General features: G+C 46.5%; 1 long non-coding RNA gene across 1 annotated transcript in view; it reads left to right on the top strand.

The window, feature by feature from the left end:
* The first annotated feature begins 16982 nt into the window (after positions 1-16982).
* The window catches only part of LOC141052814 (uncharacterized), a 51092-nt gene continuing 44786 nt past the window's right edge, over positions 16983-23288 (top strand). Inside the window, exon 1 of the long non-coding RNA XR_012220901.1 lies at positions 16983-17197. This is a non-coding gene — a long non-coding RNA (uncharacterized lncRNA). The remainder of the gene's footprint in view (positions 17198-23288) is intronic.

Genomic DNA, 23288 nt, shown 5'->3' with positions numbered 1-23288 from the left:
ACACACACGTACGCACACATGCACTTCACACGTACTCACACACATACTTCACATGGACTCACACACACACGTACTCAAACACACATACACACATACTTCACATGCACTCACACACACACACGTACGCACACACGCACTTCACACGTACTCTCACACGTACTTCACATGGACTCACACACACGTACTCACACATGTACTTAGACACATCCCATAGTTTAAGGTTAATATGGCGGTCTCTTTTGCTGTTGACGATCTAGGTTGTGGCACACACTCAACCAGGGAGATTTGACACTGTGAGGAACCACCACTAATACATGGAGTGTCTCAGGGGCAATAAAAATGGTGTGAGGCACTATGACTGCTGTAACTAGAAGGCCGGCTCAAGAAAGACACAAGTATGTCTGACAAAAGAGTATGTGCATCATACAAGACAAGACCTAGTGTGGACACAGGGCAGCACGGTGGCTCAGTGGATAGCACTGTAGCATTGCAGTGCTGGGGTCCTGGGTTCGAATCCCACCAAGGCCAACATCTGCAATGAGTTTGTATGTTCTCCACCTCCTCCGGCTTCTACGGTTTCCTCCCACACTCCAAAGACATACTGATAGGTAATCTAGATTGTGAGCCCCCTTGGGGACAGTGATGATAATGTGTGCAAACTGTAAGCTCTGTGGAATATGTTTCCGCTATCTAAAAATAAAGATTATTATTAAAGATTATTATTCTCGTCAATAAAGCGTGTATTAAGGGTAACAACTGTGTAAATACTTAATGATGAGGACAAAGTGATAAACATCAAGGTGCGTGCGACTGCACGCCAACATCCAAGGCATGTTATGCTAGGTGGCACGCCTGGGTTCAGACAAGGGTTAGGTGGCATATGACTCCTGACATCTGGCAACGATCAACCGGTCCGGACATCATGATGTGGACATCATCTCCGGACATCAGGCCGCAGTCATCACTCTCCGGACCTATGTCAGCCAACGCCAGACTACGTGCATCCGCCAGGCAATCCAGGGTTCAAGGGTTCATTCAAGGAGGTGCGTCAGTTCAAGACATGGTCCAAGGCAGGATTCAACACAATGTCCTGAAGAGACACATGACACAAAGAGTAGAACATAGGCAGTAACAGGTGGGTACGGACAACACGTAAGGTTTCAACGCAGCTCATACAGATCAGAACACAACAGAGATTAAAGGTAGCAATAAGCGAAAAAGCCTTCTGATAAAGAAGCACAAAACGCACAGTGCGAGAAACACTGTGGGTGCAAGAAAGCATGGAAAACCCGGCTGAGGCACATAGAGGAGGGCACAGGTACAGCGACAACGTAGGGCTAAGGTACAGAAGACGCGTGCAAGACGTCACGGCAAAGCTTGTTCCAAAAGGTGAAAGTGAAAATGCACGTGCCTTCAAAAGCATACACAAAAAGTACACTAGGAACACAGGCAAGGTACAAGAGCTAGGGAACGTAACCTGAAGAACAGAGTCTACGACAAATAAGCATAACATAAGGTAGAGCATAGAGACTGGAAAAGACAGATCATAGGAAGGAGCAAGAAGGACAACAAAATAATTTTCGAAACGTATAAATTTATTTATGGATAAATACCATTTGACAAACATGTCAACCTCTTTTTTTTTCAATTTGAAAAAACATTGTGGACACAAATGAGTCCATCTCAGAACAACAGAACAAAAACTGATAAAACAAAAAGATAACTTTAATTTAAGTTGTAGTACTGGGGGTAATAGCCATACCCAGTACTGCAATCTGATATGGAGTCTCCTGCTGCATGCAACTGCTGGGTGAAGCTTTGGTGTTGACTCTCTTGGTGCACAGGGGCTGTAGGTTGCGGGCCTTGTTGTCTGGCCCTGAATAGGCCAAAAAGCCCCGTCCAAATCTGTTCATAGTTGAAGATCAGAGCAGGGTCCTTTAGAGCCGTTAGGGACATCTGGACCGCACTCATGAAAATTGACTGCCTGTCCGGTGGCAATGATAGAGTTTGGCTTGCAATTTGCAGCGCAAAGAAATCATACTGGTCCTCTGAAGTGGATTTTTTAATCAACTCCAGAGTATCCATCGCTGCCTTGACAGTAGGATCTTCATTTTTTTTTTTGTTTTTTTTTTTGTCGGCTCTCCTGCCACCGGACAGGCAGATTGGTGTCGAACAACAGGTTCTGCCGAACCAGATGTTCCTGCAGCTGGTGTTGCAGATGTTTCATCAGATGCAGAGCATGTGGCAACGGCAGAAGGTGGTTCGACACTTGGTGAACAGTAGAGTTGAGCGACTTTTGGTTTTTTAGGGTCGCGTTTCGTTTCGTGAAACCCGACTTTTCCAAAAGTCAGGTCGAGCAAGATCGTCCGATTATAGGGAAAAGTCGGGGTCGTCCCGAAACACGAAACCCAATGTAAGTCAATGGGGAATAAAAGTCGGCAGTGAGAGGAGGACAGGAAACACACCTACAGTGCCCATTTGAATGCCAAAAGCATCAATTCTTCTTACTTAAGCTTGTCAACCTTAATTAACTTCATAATACAAGTTACGCACTGAAAAATGGGGGTTATTTGGCTAAAGTTGTGGGGGGGGGGCTGGCTCCAGGTTTTCATGTGCCCTGGGCGAAAGAGCGCCCCTTTAACACATACCACAACTCATCATGCTCCGATACGGCAGAGAAATAGCGGTATAGTACAATGAAAAATACTTCACTTTTTACATCTCATGACAAGGCCCATCTATTTCTCCATACGGAATCATTGGTCCCATATAATGTTTGAAACAGTATATGATGAGCTCCACATAATGCTACAGTATATGTTGGTCCCCATGGATGAAGCTCCACTGTCTTATGGGCCCAAATAATGCTCCAAACATAATGGGCCCCATTTCTAATGCTCTAGTGTATAATGGGCCCTGTAAATGCTGCTCCAGTGTCTGATGTCCACCTTTGGAATGTTCCAGTGTATGGTGGGCCCCATCTATCATTCTCCAGAGTATAGTGCTCCCCAAAAATTGCTGTCCCAACATTGAAAACAATCAAATAAGTCTCCTCGCTAGGGAATCCCTGTACTAGTCTGGACTCCTCGTCGTCCCCATCTTCCATCTCACTGCACAGTATTTCAACCTTGCAAGTGCTGTGATCCTGAGCAAGCAGGGGGGGCACACTCGTTGGCGACGGCACTGGCACAGGGCCTCTGATAGTACGGTGGTGTGTCTGATGGCGGGTGGGCCGAACCTGCACTTTCATCTGCAGCTTCCTCTTTGTCACCGTGTAAGATGGAACTGTATATGGGAAGGGTAACCTGAGTTTCATCAGGGTCAGATTCAGGCCATGTAGCATGCGAGGGGAAGTTAGTGGTCTGGGTCAATGTACCAGCAGATTCATCGAGCAGTGGCTGGGCATCAGTGCACTTGTGTCGCCCCCAGGAGTACGGTCGCCACAGTGGCATTACCTTCTTCCTAGGGAGTGTGATGTCATGCTTGGGAGCAACGAACGATCTCTCTAGCAGGTTAACTGATTGGGCGGCGTTATTCCCACGAGTCATGACCCTCCAAACAGCGTTCATGAAGGCAAAGTGTTTGTTTTACGTGGGCAGTATGGTTGCAAAGCTGAACCTTAAAGGAATGTCCAGAAGGGCACCACCAGGAGTGGAGCCTACGGTTAAATTCGACTCCACCTGGGAAACCTCAACCATGCCAGCTACAGAACAGATGCACACATTGCAAGCTTAATTCCGTTAACGCACGAGACTCCGTCATGCCCCGCGGTCCGAGTCCGGCTTACTAGAGGGACACGTGAGGCTCTGGAACATGAGATTGGCCAATAACTGGTGTGTCATGCCCTTACATGTCCGTGGCTGCATGTGCGCTACACTGAAAAGGCCAGCGTTTGTCGCTTACAGGTGCAGATAACCCGCTGAACAACGTTAGTGATGGGGATCACTGATTACAATTATTACCCGTGAACAATAATTTCCCAGTAAGTGCAGGTCAACTGCAGTTCCGGAATTAGGCCTAACCGTCATTCCTGAAAAAATGAAAAACTTACGTGTGCAAACCACAGGTGCTGTAGCTTGCTTAACAGCTCGCCAGCCGTTCTCACGCCCAGTATGGATTACACGTGATTGCACAAAGGTTAGAAAGGGTACCGTATCCCCAGATTACATGTATGGATAGCGTACACATTCAAAATATATGTCTCAGGAGGCAGGCTCAGACGGTGTTAGGCCCAGTATGGATTGCACGTGATTGCACAAAGGTTAGAAAGGGTACCGTTTCCCCGGATAACATGTATGGATAGCGTACACATTCAAAATATATGTCTCAGGAGGCAGGCTCAGACGGTGTTAGGCCCAGTATGGATTGCACGTGATTACACAAAGGTTAGAAAGGGTACCGTATCCCCGGATGACATGTATGGATAGCGTACACATTCAAAATATATGTCTCAGGAGGCAGGCTCAGACGGTGTTAGGCCCAGTATGGATTGCACGTGATTGCACAAAGGTTAGAAAGGGTACCGTATCCCCGGATAACATGTATGGATAGCGTACACATTCAAAATATATGTCTCAGGAGGCAGGCTCAGATGGTGTTAGGCCCAGTATGGATTGCACGTGATTGCACAAAGGTTAGAAAGGGTACTGTATCCCCGGATAACATGTATGGATAGCGTACACATTCAAAATATATGTCTCAGGAGGCAGGCTCAGACGGTGTTAGGCCCAGTATGGATTGCACGTGATTGCACAAAGGTTAGAAAGGGTACCGTTTCCCCGGATAACATGTATGGATAGCGTACACATTCAAAATATATGTCTCAGGAGGCAGGCTCAGACGGTGTTAGGCCCAGTATAGATTGCACGTGATTGCACAAAGGTTAGAAAGGGTACCGTATCCCCGGATAACATGTATGGATAGCGTACACATTCAAAATATATGTCTCAGGAGGCAGACTCAGACGGTGTTAGGCCCAGTATGGATTGCACGTGATTGCACAAAGGTTAGAAAGGGTACCGTATCCCCGGATAACATGTATGGATAGCGTACACATTCAAAATATATGTCTCAGGAGGCAGGCTCAGACGGTGTTAGGCCCAGTATGGATTGCACGTGATTGCACAAAGGTTAGAAAGGGTATCGTATCCCCGGATAACATGTATGGATAGCGTACACATTCAAAATATATGTCTCAGGAGGCAGGCTCAGATGGTGTTAGGCCAGTATGGATTGCACGTGATTGCACAAAGGTTAGAAAGGGTACCGTATCCCCGGATAACATGTATGGATAGCGTACACATTCAAAATATATGTCTCAGGAGGCAGGCTCAGACGGTGTTAGGCCCAGTATGGATTGCACGTGATTGCACAAAGGTCAGAAAGGGTACCGTAATCCCGGATAACATGTATGGATAGCGTACACATTCAAAATATATGTCTCAGGAGGCAGGCTCAGACGGTGTCAGGCACAGTATGGATTTGACGGCCCAGATTACACAGCGGAGGAGCAGGGAGAGGTAAAGATTGCAAATGCTGGGGCCCTGCCCAAGCAAGGGGGGCCCACTCGTGGGCGTCGGTACTGGCACTGGGCCCCTCATAGTACAGCGGTGTGTCTGACGGCGGGTGTGCACCACCACCGTCAGAGACACTTGATTGCACTATGAGGGACCCTGTGCCAGTGCCCGCGCCCAAGAGTCGGCCTACCTACCTGTCCAGGGCAACAGCACTCGCATGGTGTCGTGCGCTAGGTGGTGACCCCGGCCATGGGGGGGGAGGCAGCACAGTTAGGGAGTTTTAGAAAGTGGCATATGTTGATGATGGACATTCAGCTGATGCAAAAGGCGAAATAGGTCAAGTCCCAGGAAGAGGTGGACCAAAGCAAGCCATTTTTCTGTCACCCTATGTGTCATCAGGGGAAGGTGGGACAAAATTCTTGGAAACCCATGCATGGTTCATTTTAATGAAGGTTAGATCATCCACATTTTGGGTTGACAGACGGGTCCTTTTTTCTGTCAGGATTGATCCAGCTGCACTGAAGACTCTTTCCGATAGCACACTTGCAGCTGGGCAAGCGAGCTCCTGTAAGGCATATTGTGCCAATTCAGGCCAGGTGTCCAGTTTAGCGGCCCAATAGTCAAAGGGGAATGACCTGTGTGGGAGAACATCGATATGGGAGGAAAAGTAGTTTGTAACCATGGTTGACAACTGCTGTCTCCTGTCACTTTCCATCGATGCAGTATTACCAGTTGTGTGAGCGGTATTTGAAAAATCAGTCCACAACATTGTCATGAAACCCCTGTCTCCAACGCCACTTCTGCTGTGTGCACCACGAACACCTCTGCCAAGCTGCCCCCGGCCCGTACGGCTCGTGTGAGAACCATCACCGCTGCTGTGTGCTGGGAATGCCTCAAGCAACCGATTTACCAGAGTTGCTTGTTTATTAGCCAATATTAGGTCAAGGTTCTCCTGTGGCATGATGTTTTGTAATTTGCCTTTATAGCGTAGATCCAGGATGCTGGCCAACCAGTAGTCGTCATCGTTCATCATTTTGGCAATGCGGGGGTCCCTTTTTAGGATCCGCAAGGCATAATCTGACATGTGGGCCAATGTTCCCGGTGTCAATGATGCACTGCGAGTGCTGGTTGGAGGAGCACTTTCTGGCAAATCCACATCCCTCCAGTCACGCACAAACCCTGTACCAGACCTTGCCACGCCAACATTTTCACTTGCCCCACGAGATGCATCCTCCTCCCCTAAGTAATCATCCCCATCATCATCCTCCTCCTCCTCTTCTTCCTCCACCTCGTCCAGGAGAGGTCCCTGAGCAGACAATGGCTGAATGTCATCAAGGATTCCCTCCTCCTCTTCCTCCTCATCAACATTGGCTGCAGATGCCTGCTCCTTAAGGTGCGGCAAAGTTTGCATGAGCAGACGCATAAGTGGGATGCTCATGCTTAGGATGGCGTCGTCTGCGCTTACCAGACGTGTGCATTCCTCAAAACACTAAAGGACTTTACAGAGGTCTTTCAGCTTCGACCACTGCACACCTGTCAACTCCATGTCTGCTCTCAAAGTGCCTGGCCGTGTATCCTCCCACAAATGCATTATGGCCTGCCTCTGCTCGCACAGCCGCTCCACCATGTGCAGGGTGGAGTTCCACCTTGTTGCAATGTCGATAATGAGGCGGTGGTTGGGAAGGTGGAGCAATCGCTGCAGCTTCTGCATACGAACGGAGTGTACAGGCGACCGGCGGATGTGCGCGCACAGTCTTCGCACCTTCTGGAGCAGGGCTGTTAACTCCGGATAATTTTTGAGGAAGCACTGCACCACCAGGTTCAAGGTGTGAGCCAAGCAAGGTATGTGGCTGAGTTTTGAAAGGGCTATGGCTGCCACAAAATTACGGCCGTTATCACTAACTACCTTGCCTGCCTCAAGATGTACACTGCCCAGCCATGACTCAGTTTGTCGCTTCAAGTACTCGGCCAGCACCTCGGCGGTGTGTCTGTCGCCCAAACACATCATCTGCAACACAGCCTGCTGACGCTTTCCACTAGCTGCTCGATAGGGGGACACATCGTGTGCAACAGTGGCAGCTGCAGATGGAGTGCTCGTACGACTGCGCTCTGTGGACGAGCTTTCGCTTCTGGAGGAGGAGGAGGAGGAGGGTGGAACGCCTACAGCCAACTGTTTCCTATACCGTGGGCTAGGCAGCACTGTCCCACCACCGCTGTCCCCTGTGGACCCTGCATCCACCACATTAACCCAGTGCGCAGTGATGGACACGTAACGGCCCTGGCCATGCCGACTGGACCATGCATCAGTTGTGAGGTGCACCTTTCCGCTCACTGACTGCTTGAGTGCATGGACAATGCGGTCTTTCACATGATGGTGGAGGGCTGGGATGGCTTTGCGAGAGAAGAAGTGGCGACTGGGTAGGTCATAGCGTGGTACTGCATAGGCCATGAGTTCACGGAAAGCTGTGCTTTCCACCAACCGAAAGGGCATCATCTCAAACGAGATTAGTTTGGCAATGTGGGCGTTCAAACCCAGTGTACGCGGATGAGAGACTGAGTACTTTCTTGACCTACTCATAGTGTCTGGGAGGGTGAGCTGGACTTGAGAGCTGCATATGGTGGAAGTAGCGGTGGACAGGGCGGACTGAGAGAGAGTTGATGATGGTGATGGAGTTGGTGTTCTTTCTGATGGCCTAGAATCAGTCTTTCGTTGATATAACAGTGGGATTCCCTGACTGCTGTGGCCTTGCAACGACACCTCAACATTTGCTGCTGTGCTAACCGGTGGGCTTACAGTGGGGGAAACAATGTAGAGTTGATGACTACCTTCGTTGTGATCAGTTGCACATGTGGCACTTGAGGTTTGGTGTTGTGTCCACGCTTGCAAGTGCATGCTGGTTAAATGTCTAAGCATGCAACTTGTATTCAAATTTTTCAGATTTTTCCCTCGGCTAAAGGTCTTTGCGCACTTCTTACAGATAACCTTGGCCTGATCATGAGGATTTTGTTCAAAAAAGTGCCACACTGCACTCTTCCTACTTTGGCAGACATTTTGCGGCCTAGCACGCTGTGATCTTTTGACCCTCTGGACAAGCTGTCCAGCACCTCTTTTGATATTTGGAACCTGTCTTTGGAGTGCTCCGGGCCTGCCAGATAACAGCTGTTGCGATGTCGATGTCTGCTGTGGATGCTCCTCATCTGAGCTATTGGAAGCAGCACCCTCTTCCCCCAATGGATGCCAATCTGGGTCAACAACTGGGTCATCCATCACCTCCTCTTCTATGTCATGTGCACCTTCCTCTGTGTCACCGTGTATTGTGGTATAGTGTGCGGGAAGGGGCACCTGAGTCTCATCAGGGTCAGAATCTGGCTCTGTACACTGTGAGGACAATGTAGTACTCTGAGTGAATGTACCAGCAGAATCATCCATCAGCGGCTGTGCATCAGTGCACTCCATGTCAGATTCATCTTGGCCTGGGTAATTCACCATTTCACTTGATAATCCAGGCATGGTATGTGAAAACAGCTCCATGGAGTAATCAGTAGTATGGCCTGCGTCATCCTTCAATCTTGGTTGGGGTGAAGGACACAAGGAAAGGTGTGGTTCATGAACATGAGCCTCCAATGACGACTCAGTGCTTTTACTTTTTACAACTGAAGAAGAGGAGGCGATAGAGCTGGAGGCTGAGTCAGCAATGTAAGACAAAACTTTTTCCTGATGCTCTGGCTTTAAAAGCGGTTTGCCAACTCCTAGAAAACTAAGCGTTCGAGGCCTTATGTAGCCAGACGATGACGCAGGCTCAACACCTCCTGCATTCGGTCCTATTTTGCTCTTGCCACTACCATCAGATCCACCACCAACACCATCATTACCAGCTGCCAACCCCCGCCCAATTCCACGGCCTCTTCCACCAGCCTTCCTCATTTTTGGTAGAAATGTAGACAAAATCCAACAAACTATATAGTATGTAAAACAAGGTACAAGGTGTCTATAGGACAGGGGAGATTTTGAATTTCTGCACACACTTTTGGACACTGGACACTTTTGGATTGTGTGAGGCCCACTGATATCTGAGCGCTATGTGACAGGCTCGATGGCACAGCTGTGACCTAAGTGACTAGAGGATAAGTGAGATTTTGAATCTCTGCACACACTTTTGGACACTGGACACTTTTGGATTGTGTGAGGCCCACTGATATCTGAGCGCTATGTGACAGGCTTGATGGCACAGCTGTGACCTAAGTGACTAGAGGATAAGTGAGATTTTGAATCTCTGCACACACTTTTGGACACTGGACACTTTTGGATTGTGTGAGGCCCAATGAATATCTGAGCGCTATGTGACAGGCTCGATGGCACAGCTGTGACCTAAGTGACTAGAGGATAAGTGAGATTTTGAATCTCTGCACACACTTTTGGACACTGGACACTTTTGGATTGTGTGAGGCCAATGAATATCTGAGCGCTATGTGACAGGCTCGATGGCACAGCTGTGACCTAAGTGACTAGAGGATAAGTGAGATTTTGAATCTCTGCACACACTTTTGGACACTGGACACTTTTGGATTGTGTGAGGACGACTGATATCTGAGCGCTATGTGACAGGCTCGATGGCACAGCTGTGACCTAATTGACTAGAGGATAAGTGAGATTTTGAATCTCTGCACACACTTTTGGACACTGGACACTTTTGGATTGTGTGAGGACCACTGATATCTGAGCGCTATGTGACAGGCTCGATGGCACAGCTGTGACCTAAGTGACTAGAGGATAAGTGAGATTTTGAATCTCTGCACACACTTTTGGACACTGGACACTTTTGGATTGTGTGAGGCCCAATGAATATCTGAGCGCTATGTGACAGGCTCGATGGCACAGCTGTGACCTAAGTGACTAGAGGATAAGTGAGATTTTGAATCTCTGCACACACTTTTGGACACTGGACACTTTTGGATTGTGTGAGGCCAATGAATATCTGAGCGCTATGTGACAGGCTCGATGGCACAGCTGTGACCTAAGTGACTAGAGGATAAGTGAGATTTTGAATCTCTGCACACACTTTTGGACACTGGACACTTTTGGATTGTGTGAGGACCACTGATATCTGAGCGCTATGTGACAGGCTCGATGGCACAGCTGTGACCTAATTGACTAGAGGATAAGTGAGATTTTGAATCTCTGCACACACTTTTGGACACTGGACACTTTTGGATTGTGTGAGGACCACTGATATCTGAGCGCTATGTGACAGGCTCGATGGCACAGCTGTGACCTAAGTGACTAGAGGATAAGTGAGATTTTGAATCTCTGCACACACTTTTGGACACTGGACACTTTTGGATTGTGTGAGGCCCAATGAATATCTGAGCGCTATGTGACAGGCTCGATGGCACAGCTGTGACCTAAGTGACTAGAGGATAAGTGAGATTTTGAATCTCTGCACACACTTTTGGACACTGGACACTTTTGGATTGTGTGAGGCCCACTGATATCTGAGCGCTATGTGACAGGCTCGATGGCACAGCTGTGACCTAAGTAACTAGAGGATAAGTGAGATTTTGAATCTCTGCACACACTTTTGGACACTGGACACTTTTGGATTGTGTGAGGCCCAATGAATATCTGAGCGCTATGTGACAGGCTCGATGGTACAGCTGTGACCTAAGTGACTAGAGGATAAGTGAGATTTTGAATCTCTGCACACACTTTTGGACACTGGACACTTTTGGATTGTGTGAGGACCACTGATATCTGAGCGCTATGTGACAGGCTCGATGGCACAGCTGTGACCTAAGTGACTAGAGGATAAGTGAGATTTTGAATCTCTGCACACACTTTTGGTCACTGGACACTTTTGGATTGTGTGAGGCCCACTGATATCTGAGCGCTATGTGACAGGCTCGATGGCACAGCTGTGACCTAAGTGACTAGAGGATAAGTGAAATTTTGAATCTCTGCACACACTTTTGGACACTGGACACTTTTGGATTGTGTGAGGCCCAATGAATATCTGAGCGCTATGTGACAGGCTCGATGGTACAGCTGTGACCTAAGTGACTAGAGGATAAGTGAGATTTTGAATCTCTGCACACACTTTTGGACACTGGACACTTTTGGATTGTGTGAGGCCCACTGATATCTGAGCGCTATGTGACAGGCTCGATGGCACAGCTGTGACCTAAGTGACTAGAGGATAAGTGAGATTTTGAATCTCTGCACACACTTTTGGACACTGGACACTTTTGGATTGTGTGAGGCCCACTGATATCTGAGCGCTATGTGACAGGCTTGATGGCACAGCTGTGACCTAAGTGACTAGAGGATAAGGGAGATTGGATTGCTTTTAAAAAAGCAGTTTGCGGAGCAGTGGGTAAACAGCAATGCCAGCCTGTCAGGAAGCCTTAAAAGGCAGCCCAACAACCAACACCACTGATACACCACAATATAGCCTCCCCTTGCACTGCACACACAGTGACTGGTGTGTTGTGCAGGCCAAATTGCTATCAGCAGCAGAAGCAGTTTTTTTTTCTTCTCAGCAGGACAAAAAAAAAAAATTGGGATTGCTTTTAAAAAAGCAGTTTGAGGCCCAATGAATATCTGAGCGCTATTTGACAGGCTCGATGGCACAGCTGTGACCTAAGTGACTAGAGGATAAGGGAGATTGGATTGCTTTTAAAAAAGCAGTTTGCGGAGCAGTGGGTAAACAGCAATGCCAGCCTGTCAGGAAGCCTTAGAAGGCAGCCCAACAACCAACACCACTGATACACCACTATATAGCCTCCCCTTGCACTGCACTCACAGTGACTGGTGTGTTGTGCAGGCCAAATCGCTAGCAGCAGAAGCAGTTTTTTGGTCTTCTTCCCTGCCTAACGCTCTCCCTACAGAATCAGCAGCAACCTCTCCCTATACTGAGATCGGCAGAAGTAAGATGGCGGTCGGCGTGCACGCCCTTTTATACCCCCTGTGACGCCCACCAAAGCAAGCCAATCACTTGCATGCCCTTCTGAAAGATGGTGGTGACCCGTGCCTATGTCATCACGTTGCCCACAGTGTCCGTGGATCCTGATTGGCTGAAAAAGAGCGCAAAACAAACTTTTGAAACGCGACTTTGGCGCGTAAGTCGCCGACCTCGTGGCCGACCTCATCCTAGGGTCGGGTTTCGTTTCATGAAACCCAACTTTGCCAAAAGTCGGCGACTTTTGAATTTTTTCGACCCGTTTCGCTCAACTCTAGTGAACAGATCTCCCCAGCTCCAGAGGATCCTGCTCCATCTTCTGACTCTTGTCCGGTCTGTTTAGACGGTTCAATGTTCCCTTGAGTGCTGGAAAGAAAAAATAATTACATTAGCATGGTATGTAGCCTTGCGGCATAGAAGCTACACTTTGGACACAGCCAACATCCCACTCATCGAAAAGTGCTCCCCCCTTTTTCTTGCACCATGGTGATAAAGCCTGTTTTCAATAAAGACATGACAAATAACATGATGCTATAATTTGACGTTTAAACTTAGCTTGCGGAGCAAGAACTCCTATGCAAGCTAGCTAGACATGCTGCGGTGTACAATAAACGTGCAACATGTCGTGCTACGTAGGCCTCATCCCTACATCTTTGGACGCATAGTGTTGAAAGCATTTACGGAAATACACTTAATGTCCTGGAACATCTGTATCCTGGCAATTGAACGATGTAACATGACGCAGCGTTAATTACGCAACGCACCCAATTTTTACTGTACACATGGCTAAACACATTACAAGTTTTTTGGGGCTTTTTCAAAAAAATACCTCCGCACATTCCTGCTTGATATAACAAACTGGAGTTCTTCAAAAAAGGGAAAGTGCTTCTTGCTTGGCGATGATCCACTTTTGGAACAGTTAACCAGAAACTTGGTAAAATGGTCCCTTACCGACCGCCAACGCTGCTTGAGATCTTTCTCTACAGAACAAACAAAAAGAAAAACTTGAGTACATTTTCGAATATATATATAATATTAGACATCATAAAAAGTTTGCAAATTACCAATTTGAGACTGTACGGCATTCGTATATTGATCCCAGTCGGGAAACATCTGGCGGCAAATTTTTGTCCAGCACAGGTCCCTATAATATCGGTCCTTGTAGGTCTCCTCTGCCTGGTCCCAGACAGCTGGATAGTCATGGACCTAAAATGTATAGACAGTAATGTGTTAACATGCTGTAACCAACACAAAATAGTTAATATTTTAAATTTAGGGAATATGACACCGATTTTGAGTACAATCACCTGCCTGTACTGCCATCAGAGGATTATCTACAGCATTCTGCCATGCTCTAGATATGCCACCGATGTTTGCATATGGATCTTGATCCCCCCCCCCCGCATGTACATATGAGTCCGTCTCTGCCAAAGAAAGTCCGCATCTATAAGATGCGGAAATACTTGGGCCTAGCCACTCTCTTCCCACTACCATGTAGCGGCGGGATATGTGGTAAAATAGAGCTTAATGTCACCTTTTCTGATAGGTGACATTAGGCACGGTTAAGAATGGATAAGCGTCAATAAGACGCAGATCCATTTTAAATCATAAACTGTTCAAAAGCAAATAACCCCAACATCAATAAAAATAAATGTAAGGAAAAAAAAAAATAGGAAGGGCCAGAAAAAAAAAACAAGCTGGACGATATTTACAGCCTTGGAAAGGGTTAATATCCATGTCCCCTTTCCCAGCCTACGAATATGAGCCTGCAGCTGTCTGCGTAGCCTCTCTGGCTCCAAAAAAAAGTGAGACCCCCCCCAAAAAAAATGACGTGGGGGTCCCCCATATTTTGGGCCCAGAAAGGCTAAGCAGACAACTGCGGGCTGATATTTACAACCTGGGAAGGGGTTAATATCCATGTCCCCTTTCCCAGCCTACGAATATGAGCCCACAGCTGTCTGCGTAGCCTCTCTGGCTCCAAAAAAAAGGGAGACCCCCCCAAAAAATGACGTGGGGGTCCCCCCATATTTTGGGCCCAGAAAGGCTAAGCAGACAACTGCGGGCTGATATTTACAACCTGGGAAGGGGTTAATATCCATGTCCCCTTTCCCAGCCTACGAATATGAGCCCACAGCTGTCTGCGTAGCCTCTCTGGCTCCAAAAAAAAGGGAGACCCCCCCAAGAAAATGACGTGGGGTCCCCCCATATTTTGGGCCCAGAAAGGCTAAGCAGACAACTGCGGACTGATATTTACAACCTGGGAAGGGGTTAATATCCATGTCCCCTTTCCCAGCCTACGAATATGAGCCCGTAGCTGTCTGCGTAGCCTCTCTGGCTCCAAAAAAAAGGGAGATCCCCCCCAAAAAAATGACGTGGGGGTCCCCCATATTTTGGGCCCAGAAAGGCTAAGCAGACAACTGCGGGCTGATATTTACAACCTGGGAAGGGGTTAATATCCATGTCCCCTTTCCCAGCCTACGAATATGAGCCCGCAGCTGTCTGCGTAGCCTCTCTGGCTCCAAAAAAAAGGGAGACCCCCCAAAAAAAAATGACGTGGGGGTCCCCCATATTTTAGGGCCAGAAAGGCTATGCAGACAGCTGCGGGCTCATATTCATAGCCAAGGAAGGGGTCATGGATATTGCCCCCCCTTGGCTATAAATATGAGGCCGCAGCCGCCCCACAAATGGCGCATCTATAAGATGCGCCAATTCCGGCACTTAGCCCCTCTCTTCCCACTCCTGCACCGCGGCGGCGGGATGTGGGGTAATAAAGGGGTTAATGCCACCTTTGATTGACAGGTGTCATTAACCCCGGTTAATAATGGAGAAGCGTCAATAAGACGCCGATCCATTATTAAGCCCATAGAGAAAGTTTGAGAAAAAAAACAGACACAATTTAAAATTTTTTTTAATGAAATAAAACAGTTTTTTTGACCAAAAATTTATTTTGCGCGCAATCCTATGCGACGCCCTCGATCAACCTAGAGAAAAAATAAAATAACAAACCAATTCTATACCTACCGTTCCGTCGCAGTCCATAAAACGAGTGTCCCACGATGATCTGACATGGAGAACAGTCACATCAGGTGATGTGACCATTCTCCATGGCAACAGAAACACACTGCCAGGAGCTCAGCTCCTGTAGTGTGTTACTGCGCATGTGCCCAGAGTTTACCTGAGTTCAGTAACTCAGGTAACCTCCTTTACGGCACTGCTGCGTGGGAAACTTCACACGCAGCAAGAGGGCCGTAAAGCGAGGTCCCGGAGTCGCCGAACACCGGGAAACTCGGCGATACACTGCAGGAGCACCGCTCCTGCTAGTGTATCGCCCGAGGACAGAAGAGATCGCCATGGGACAATCGATCATGGATTTCTGCGGACAGGGAGTATAGATTTTGTTTATTTTTTTCATTTTATTGTAGGGGAACGATGGCTTCGGGGAACAACATGTGCTGTATGGTGAGTATGTAATGTATGTTTTATGTTGTATGTCATGTGTTACATGTGTGTAATGTTACATGTATTGTACTTTTTTTTTTTTTTTTAACATGCATAATTGTGCTCGGTCACTGCAGGGACTACTCCCCCATCCTATAGCCGGATGGGGGTAGCAGTCCCATACGGCGACTGAGCACAATTGTGGGGCTACTGTCGCATGGGGACTGATGCACACAGACTGACGCACACTACAGACAGACACACACACAGACAGACACACAAACATACATACATGCATACATACCAAATCGATCAGACGCCCCACATCGATCCCCATGCGACGGTAGCCTTCCATGACAGCGACTTCCTGCTTTTTCCCTACACTACACTCCACCCACACACTTCCTCCCGCCTGACATCACTTCCCTATGCAGCGGTTTTGACACCCAAATCCGCAGCAAAAACCGCACATATGCCGAATTTGCTGCGGATTGTAAAGACTCTATACAAGTCTATGGGTGCAGAACCGCTGCGGAATCGCAGAAATAATTGACATGCTGCGTTTTGTAATCCGCCGCGAAACCGCGCGGTTTTTACTGCACCATGTGCACAGCGGTTTCGTTTTACCATTAACTTTAATGGTACTGTACCTTGTGGCGGAAACCGCAGCGGTTCCGCAGGGTTAAAACCGCTGCGGACTCGCGGGTAAAACCGCAACGTGTGCACATAGCCTAATATGGCGATGCAGTCGCTCATGGCAACAGGTTTGGTACAGACTGTTATGGATGATCCAGCTTTTTTTGTAGTAAAAAATTCAGCAAAGCAGGCAAAATTAAATAATTTATCGACCATTCACAGTTTCACTGTACTATCCATGTGTGCACTGTAGTGGTGGGAGACTTTACTGTATGCTACTGGAGCTGTAATTACTGTACTGTGGATGCTGGCACCAGATTTTCCCTCCAATAAATGCTCATTAAATGATTTATCTACTCATTCCAATTACAGAGCCCCTAAATTGTCATGGATGGGTGTTTTGTCTTGCATCATCAACTGCTGACTCAGTTGAGAAGTGGTTAATTTGCTTGACTGCTGCCTTCCTTCGATGTTGTACCCATTTATCAGGCTGCCTCTCCAGATTCAAACCCTGATTCACTTTACTCCAAGGACACCAGGATGTGACAGAGCCCGTATGGCACAGGGGTCTGGTTGGAAGGGAGAGCGGCTCATTGTGCGGGCAGGTTCAGAAGCGGCAAGTGTAGAGAAAACACCCCTTACACAGCGAAGGTAAGATGAATGGCCTACAGAGGACAATTTGGCCAACCTGCCTTATTAACAAAAAAAGAAAAGAAGCCAGCGCTGCTTAAGGTTAGAACGCATAACATAAAGTGCATATGCACATAATATCTAACTGTATTCAAAATGAGATATTTGGCAAAAAAATGGATCAATTCAATTGAGCCACCCCGCCGCGCCAATCTCATGTGGGGGGGTCCTACTTTATATATTAAAAATATATAGAGTAGGACCCCCCATATGAGATTGCCTTGGCGCGGCGGGGTGGATCAATTGAATTGATCAATTTTTTTGCTAAATATCTCATTTTTGAATACAGCTAGACATTATGTGCATATGCACTCTAATTTATGCGTCCTAACCTTAAGCAGTGCTGGCTTCCCCCCCTATTTTCTTGTTGTTGGTTTGTGGCTGACCACCACTGTTGCCGTGCACGCTTGGTTATGTCTACCATAATTTTCTGTGTTCATTGTGATGGATTAGGCTGCTGTGCACACACACGGCAGCCCCACCCTGCCCCAAGCTTTATTTAATTGTGCACCTGTGTCTGGACCAACATCGCCCTTCATCTATGTTTGCTGGTCAGGCAATGTGTGGAGGCCATTCCTGATATGTCTGTGTTCAGACCTGGTTGGCCTTCATCTGCACTTGCTTCATCTGGCTTCATGGGAGCGATCCAGTAAATGTTCAGGTACAGATTGCACTTGATGTGGTCATGCTCTAAGTGTATTTAGGAGGCCGTAATGGCACAGCATTTATTAAAAATATATAGAGTAGGACCCCCCATATGAGATTGCCTTGGCGCGGCGGGGTGGCTCAATTGAATTGATCAATTTTTTTGCTAAATATCTCATTTTTGAATACAGCTAGACATTATGTGCATATGCACTCTAATTTATGCGTCCTAACCTTAAACAGTGCTGGCTTCCCCCCCTATTTTCCTGCCTTATTAACCCCTTCCTGACATCCGACGTACTATCCCGTCCACGGTACCCGGGCCCGTATGACCGTGGACGGGATAGTACGTCTACCACGATCAGCAGCGCCCACGTGGTGAGCGCCGCTGATCGCGGCCGGGTGTCAGCTGATTATCACAGCTGACACCCGGCACAATGTGTCAGGGGCGGTCACGGACCGCCCCCGACACGTTAACCCCTTGCACACCGCGATCAAACATGATCGCGGTGTACCGGGGGTTAAAGGGAAGCATCGGCAGGGAGGGGGCTCCCTCCGTGCTTCCCTGAGCCCCCCACGGCAGCGCAATGTGCAGCGCTGCTGCGGGGGGCTCCTTTCCTCCAGGCCCCCGAATCCAAGATGGCGACGGGGGCCTGAGGAAGCGGGCTTCCTCAGTGCCTGCAAAGCGCAGGCATGAGGAAGCCTTTTGCAGTGCCTGTGTCAGATCGCTGATCTGTCACAGTGATCTGTGATGTGACAGATCAGCGATCTGTCACAGGACAGTGATGTCCCACCTGGGACTATTTAATAAAGTAAAAAAAAAAATAAAAAAAAAGTGTTAAAATAATTAAAAAAAAATCGCCAAATAAATTAGAAAAAAAAAAAATATATATTCCCCCAATAAATCCATATTTTGGAAATAATAAAAAAAAAAAATAATAAAAGTACACATATTAGGTATCGCCGTGTCCGTAATGACCCGCCCTATAAAACTGTCCCATTAGTTAAGCCCTTTAGCGAACCCCTTAAAAAATAAAAATAAAAAACGAAGCAAAAAATAATGATTTATTATCATACCGCCAAACAAAAAGTGTAATAACGCGCGATCAAAAAGACGCATATAAATATCCATGGTACCGCTGAAAACGTCATCTTGTCCCGCAAAAAACGAGCTGCCACACAGCATCATCAGTGAAAAAATAAAAAAGTTATAGCTCGCAGAATAAAGCGATGCAAAAATAATTATTTTTTATATAAAATAGTTTTCATTGCATAAAACCGACAAAAACATAAAAAAACGACCTAAATGAGGTATCGCTGTAACCGTACTGACCCAAAGAATAAAACCGCTTTATCAATTTTACCGCACGCGGAACAGTGTAAACGCACCCCCCCAAAAGAAATTCATGAAATGCTGGTTTTTGTTCATTCTGCGCCCCAAAAATAGGAATAAAAAGCGATCAAAAAATGTCACGTGCCCGAAAATGGTACCAATATAAACGTCAACTCGTCCCGCAAAAAATAAGACCTCACGTGACTCAGTGGGTCAAAATACGGAAAAATTATAGCTCTCAAAATGTGGTGATGCAAAAACTATTTTACAATAAAAAGCGTCTTTTAGCGTATGACAGCTGCCAAATATAAAAACCGCCATAAATAGTAAATCAAACCCCCCGATATCACCCCTTTAGGTAGGGAAAAATAATAAAATTAAAAAAAAAGTATTTATCTCCATTTTCCCGTTAGGGTAAGGCTGTGTGCACACGCTGCGGATTAGGTGCGGATTCATCCGCGCGGATTTTGTAAAATCCGCAGGTGAAACTGCAGGTCAAAAGACCTGCGGTTTTACCTGCGGATTGCTCTGCGGTTTTGTCCTGCGGTTTTTCATCTCCTCAATAGAGGAGATGGCAAACCGCAGGAGAATCCGCAGAAAGAATTGACATGTCAATTCTTTCTGCGGATTGAAAACCGCAGATAATCTGCGCGGAAAATTCCGCACCGTCTGCACTGCGGTTTTTGATTCCCATAGGGAATCATGGTACTGTACACCGCAGCAGAAACTGCTGCGGGTCCGCAGCAGCCAAAACCGCTGCGGAACCGCAGCAAAATCCGCAGCGTGTGCACACAGCCTTAGGGTTAGGGCTAGGGTTAGGGCTAGGGTTAGGGCTCAGATTAGGGTTAGGGGTGTGTTGGGGTTAGGGTTGGAGTTATAATTGGGGGTTTCCACTGTTTGGGCACATCAGGGGCTCTCCAAATGCAACATGGCGTCTGATCTCAATTCCAGCCAATTCTGAGTTGAAAAAGTCAAATGGTGCTCCTTCCCTTCCAAGCTCTGCCATGCGCCCAAACAGTGTTTTACCCCCACATGTAGGGTATCAGCCTACTCAGGACAAATTGCAAAACAATTTTTGGGGTCCAATTTCTCCTGTTACCCTTAGGAAAATAAAAAATTGGGGGCAAAAATATCATTTTTGTGGAAAAAAATGATTTTTTTATTTTCACGTCCGAGTGTTATAAACTTCTGTGAAGCACTTGGGGGTTCAAAGTGCTCACCACACATCTAAATAAGTTCCGTGGGGGGTCTAGTGTCCAAAATGGGGTCACTTGTGGGGAGTTTCAATAGTTTAGGTACATCAGGGGCTCTCCAAACGCACATGACACCCGCAGACCATTCCATCAAAGTCTGCATTCCAAAACGTCACTGCTTCCCTTCCGAGCCCCGACGTGTGTCCATACAGTAGTTTTCTCCCACATATGGGGTGTCAGCGTACTCAGGCCAAATTGGACAACAACTTTTGGGGTCCAATTTCTCCTGTTACCCTTGGGAAAATGAAAAAATTGGGGACTAATTGATCATGTTTCTGGAAAAAATACGATTTTTTTATTTTCATGCCCTGGCATTATAAACTTCAGTGAAGCCCTTGGGGGTTCAAAGTGCTCACCTCACATCTAGATAAGTTCCTTAGTGGGTCTAGTTTTCAAAATGGGGTAATTTGTGGGGGGTTTCCACTGTTTAGGTACATTAGGGGCTCTCCAAAGGCAACATGACACCCGCAGACCATTCCATCAAAGTCTGCATTCCAAAATGTCACTACTTCCCTTCCGAGCCCCGACGTGTGCCCATACAGTAGTTTTCTCCCACATATGGGGTATCAGCATACTCAGGACAAATTGGACAACAACTTTTGGGGTCCAATTTCTCCTGTTACCCTTGGGAAAATAAAAAAATGGTGACTAAAAGATCATGTTTGTGGAAAAAATACGAATTATTTATTTTCACGCCCGGGCATTATAAACTTCTGTGAAGCACTGGGGGGGTCAAAGTGCTCACCACACATCTAGATAAGTTCCTTAGGGGGTCTAGTTTCCAAAATGGTGTCATTTGTGGGGGGTTTCCACTGTTTTGGTACATCAGGGGTGTTTCAAATGCGACATGGTGTCCGATCTCAATTCCAGCCAAAAACGTCAAATGGCGCTGCTTCCCTTCCGAGCTCTGCCATGCGCCCAAATAGTGGTTTACCCCCACATGTGGGGTATCAGCGTACTCAGAACAAATTGCACAATAACTTTTACAGTCCTGTTACCCTTGGAAAAATAAGAATTAAGGGTGAAAAGATCATTTTTGTGGAAAAAATATGATTTTTTAATTGTATGGCTTTATGTTATAAACTTCTGTGAAGCCCATGGGGGTTCAAAGTTCTCACCACACATCTAGATAAGTTCCTTAGGGGGTCTAGTTTCCAAAATGGTGTCATTTGTGGGGGGTTTCCACTGTTTTGGTACATCAGGGGTTTTCCAAATGCGACATGGTGTCCGATCTCAATTCCAGCCAAAAACGTCAAATGGCGCTGCTTCCCTTCCGAGCTCTGCCATGCGCCCAAATAGTGGTTTACCCCCACATGTGGGGTATCAGCGTACTCAGGACAAATTGCACAATAACTTTTAGGGTCCTGTTACCCTTGGAAAAATAAGAATTGAGGGTGAAAAGATCATTTTTTTGGAAAAAATATGATTTTTTAATTGTATGGCTTTATGTTCTAAACTTCTGTGAAGCCCATGGGGGTTCAAAGTTCTCACCACACATCTAGATAAGTTCCTTAAGGGGTCTAGTTTCCAAAATGGTGTCATTTGTGGGGGGTTTCCACTGTTTTGGTACATCAGGGCTTTTCCAAACGCGACATGGTGTCCGATCTCAATTCCAGCCAAAAATGTCAAATGGCGCTGCTTCCCTTCCGAGCTCTGCCATGCGCCCAAATAGTGGTTTACCCCCACATGTGGGGTATCAGCGTACTCAGGACAAATTGCACAATAACTTTTAGGGTCCTGTTACCCTTGGGAAAATAAAAATTGGGGTGAAAAGATCATTTTTGTGGAAAAAATATGATTTTTTAATTGTACCGCTGTACGTTATAAACTTCTGTAAAGCCCTTGTGGGTTCAAAGTTCTCACCACATATCTAGATAAGTTCCTTGGGGGGTCTAGTTTCCAAAATGGGGTCACTTGTAGGGGGTTTCCACTGTTTAGGTACATCAGGGACTCTCCAAACGTGACATGGCGTCCAATCTGAATTCCAGCCAATTTTGCATTGAAAAAGTCAAACGGCGCTCCTTCCATTCTGAGCTCTGCCATGCACTGAAACAGTGGTTCCCCCCCACATATCAGGTATCTGCGTACTCAGGACAAATTGCACAATAACTTTTGCAGTCCAATTTCTCCTGTTACCCTTGGTAAAATAAAAAAAATTGAACCTGAAGTATTTTTTTTATGAAAAAAAGTTAATGTTCATTTTTTTTTAAATATTCAAAAAAATTCCTGTGACGCACCTAAAGGGTTAATAAACTTCTTGAATGTGGTTTTGAGCACTTTAAGGGGTGCAGTTTTTAGAATGGTGTCCCTTTTGGGTATTTTCTATCATATAGACCCCTCAAAGTGGCTTCAAATGTGATGTGGTCCTAAAAATAAAATGGTGTTGTAAAAATGAGAAATCGCTGGTCAAATTTTAACCCTTATAACTTCCTAACAAAAAAAAATTTTGGTTCCCAAATTGTGCTGATGTAAAGTAAACATGTGGGAAATGTTAGATATCAAGTTTTTTGTGTGCCGTATCTCTGTGATTTAAGGGCATAAAAATTAAAATTTGGAAAATTGCGAAATTTTCAAAATTTTCGCCAAATTTCCGTTTTTCTCACAAATAAACGCAAGTTATTTGAATGAAATTTTACCACTAACATGAAGTACAATATGTCACGAGAAAACAATGTCAGAATCACCGGGATCCATGGAAGCGTTCCAGAGTTATGACCTCATAAAGGTACAGTGGTCAGAATTGTAAAAATTGGCCCGGTCATGAACGTGCAAACCACCCTTGGGGGTGAAGGGGTTAATCAATGCACCCAAGGCAATGTAC

Source organism: Dendrobates tinctorius, unplaced genomic scaffold, assembly GCF_039654945.1.
Source record: "Dendrobates tinctorius isolate UK_male_01 unplaced genomic scaffold, ASM3965494v1 ptg000163l, whole genome shotgun sequence".
Taxonomy (NCBI): domain Eukaryota; kingdom Metazoa; phylum Chordata; class Amphibia; order Anura; family Dendrobatidae; genus Dendrobates; species Dendrobates tinctorius.
This window is presented reverse-complemented; position numbering and strand designations above follow the sequence as displayed.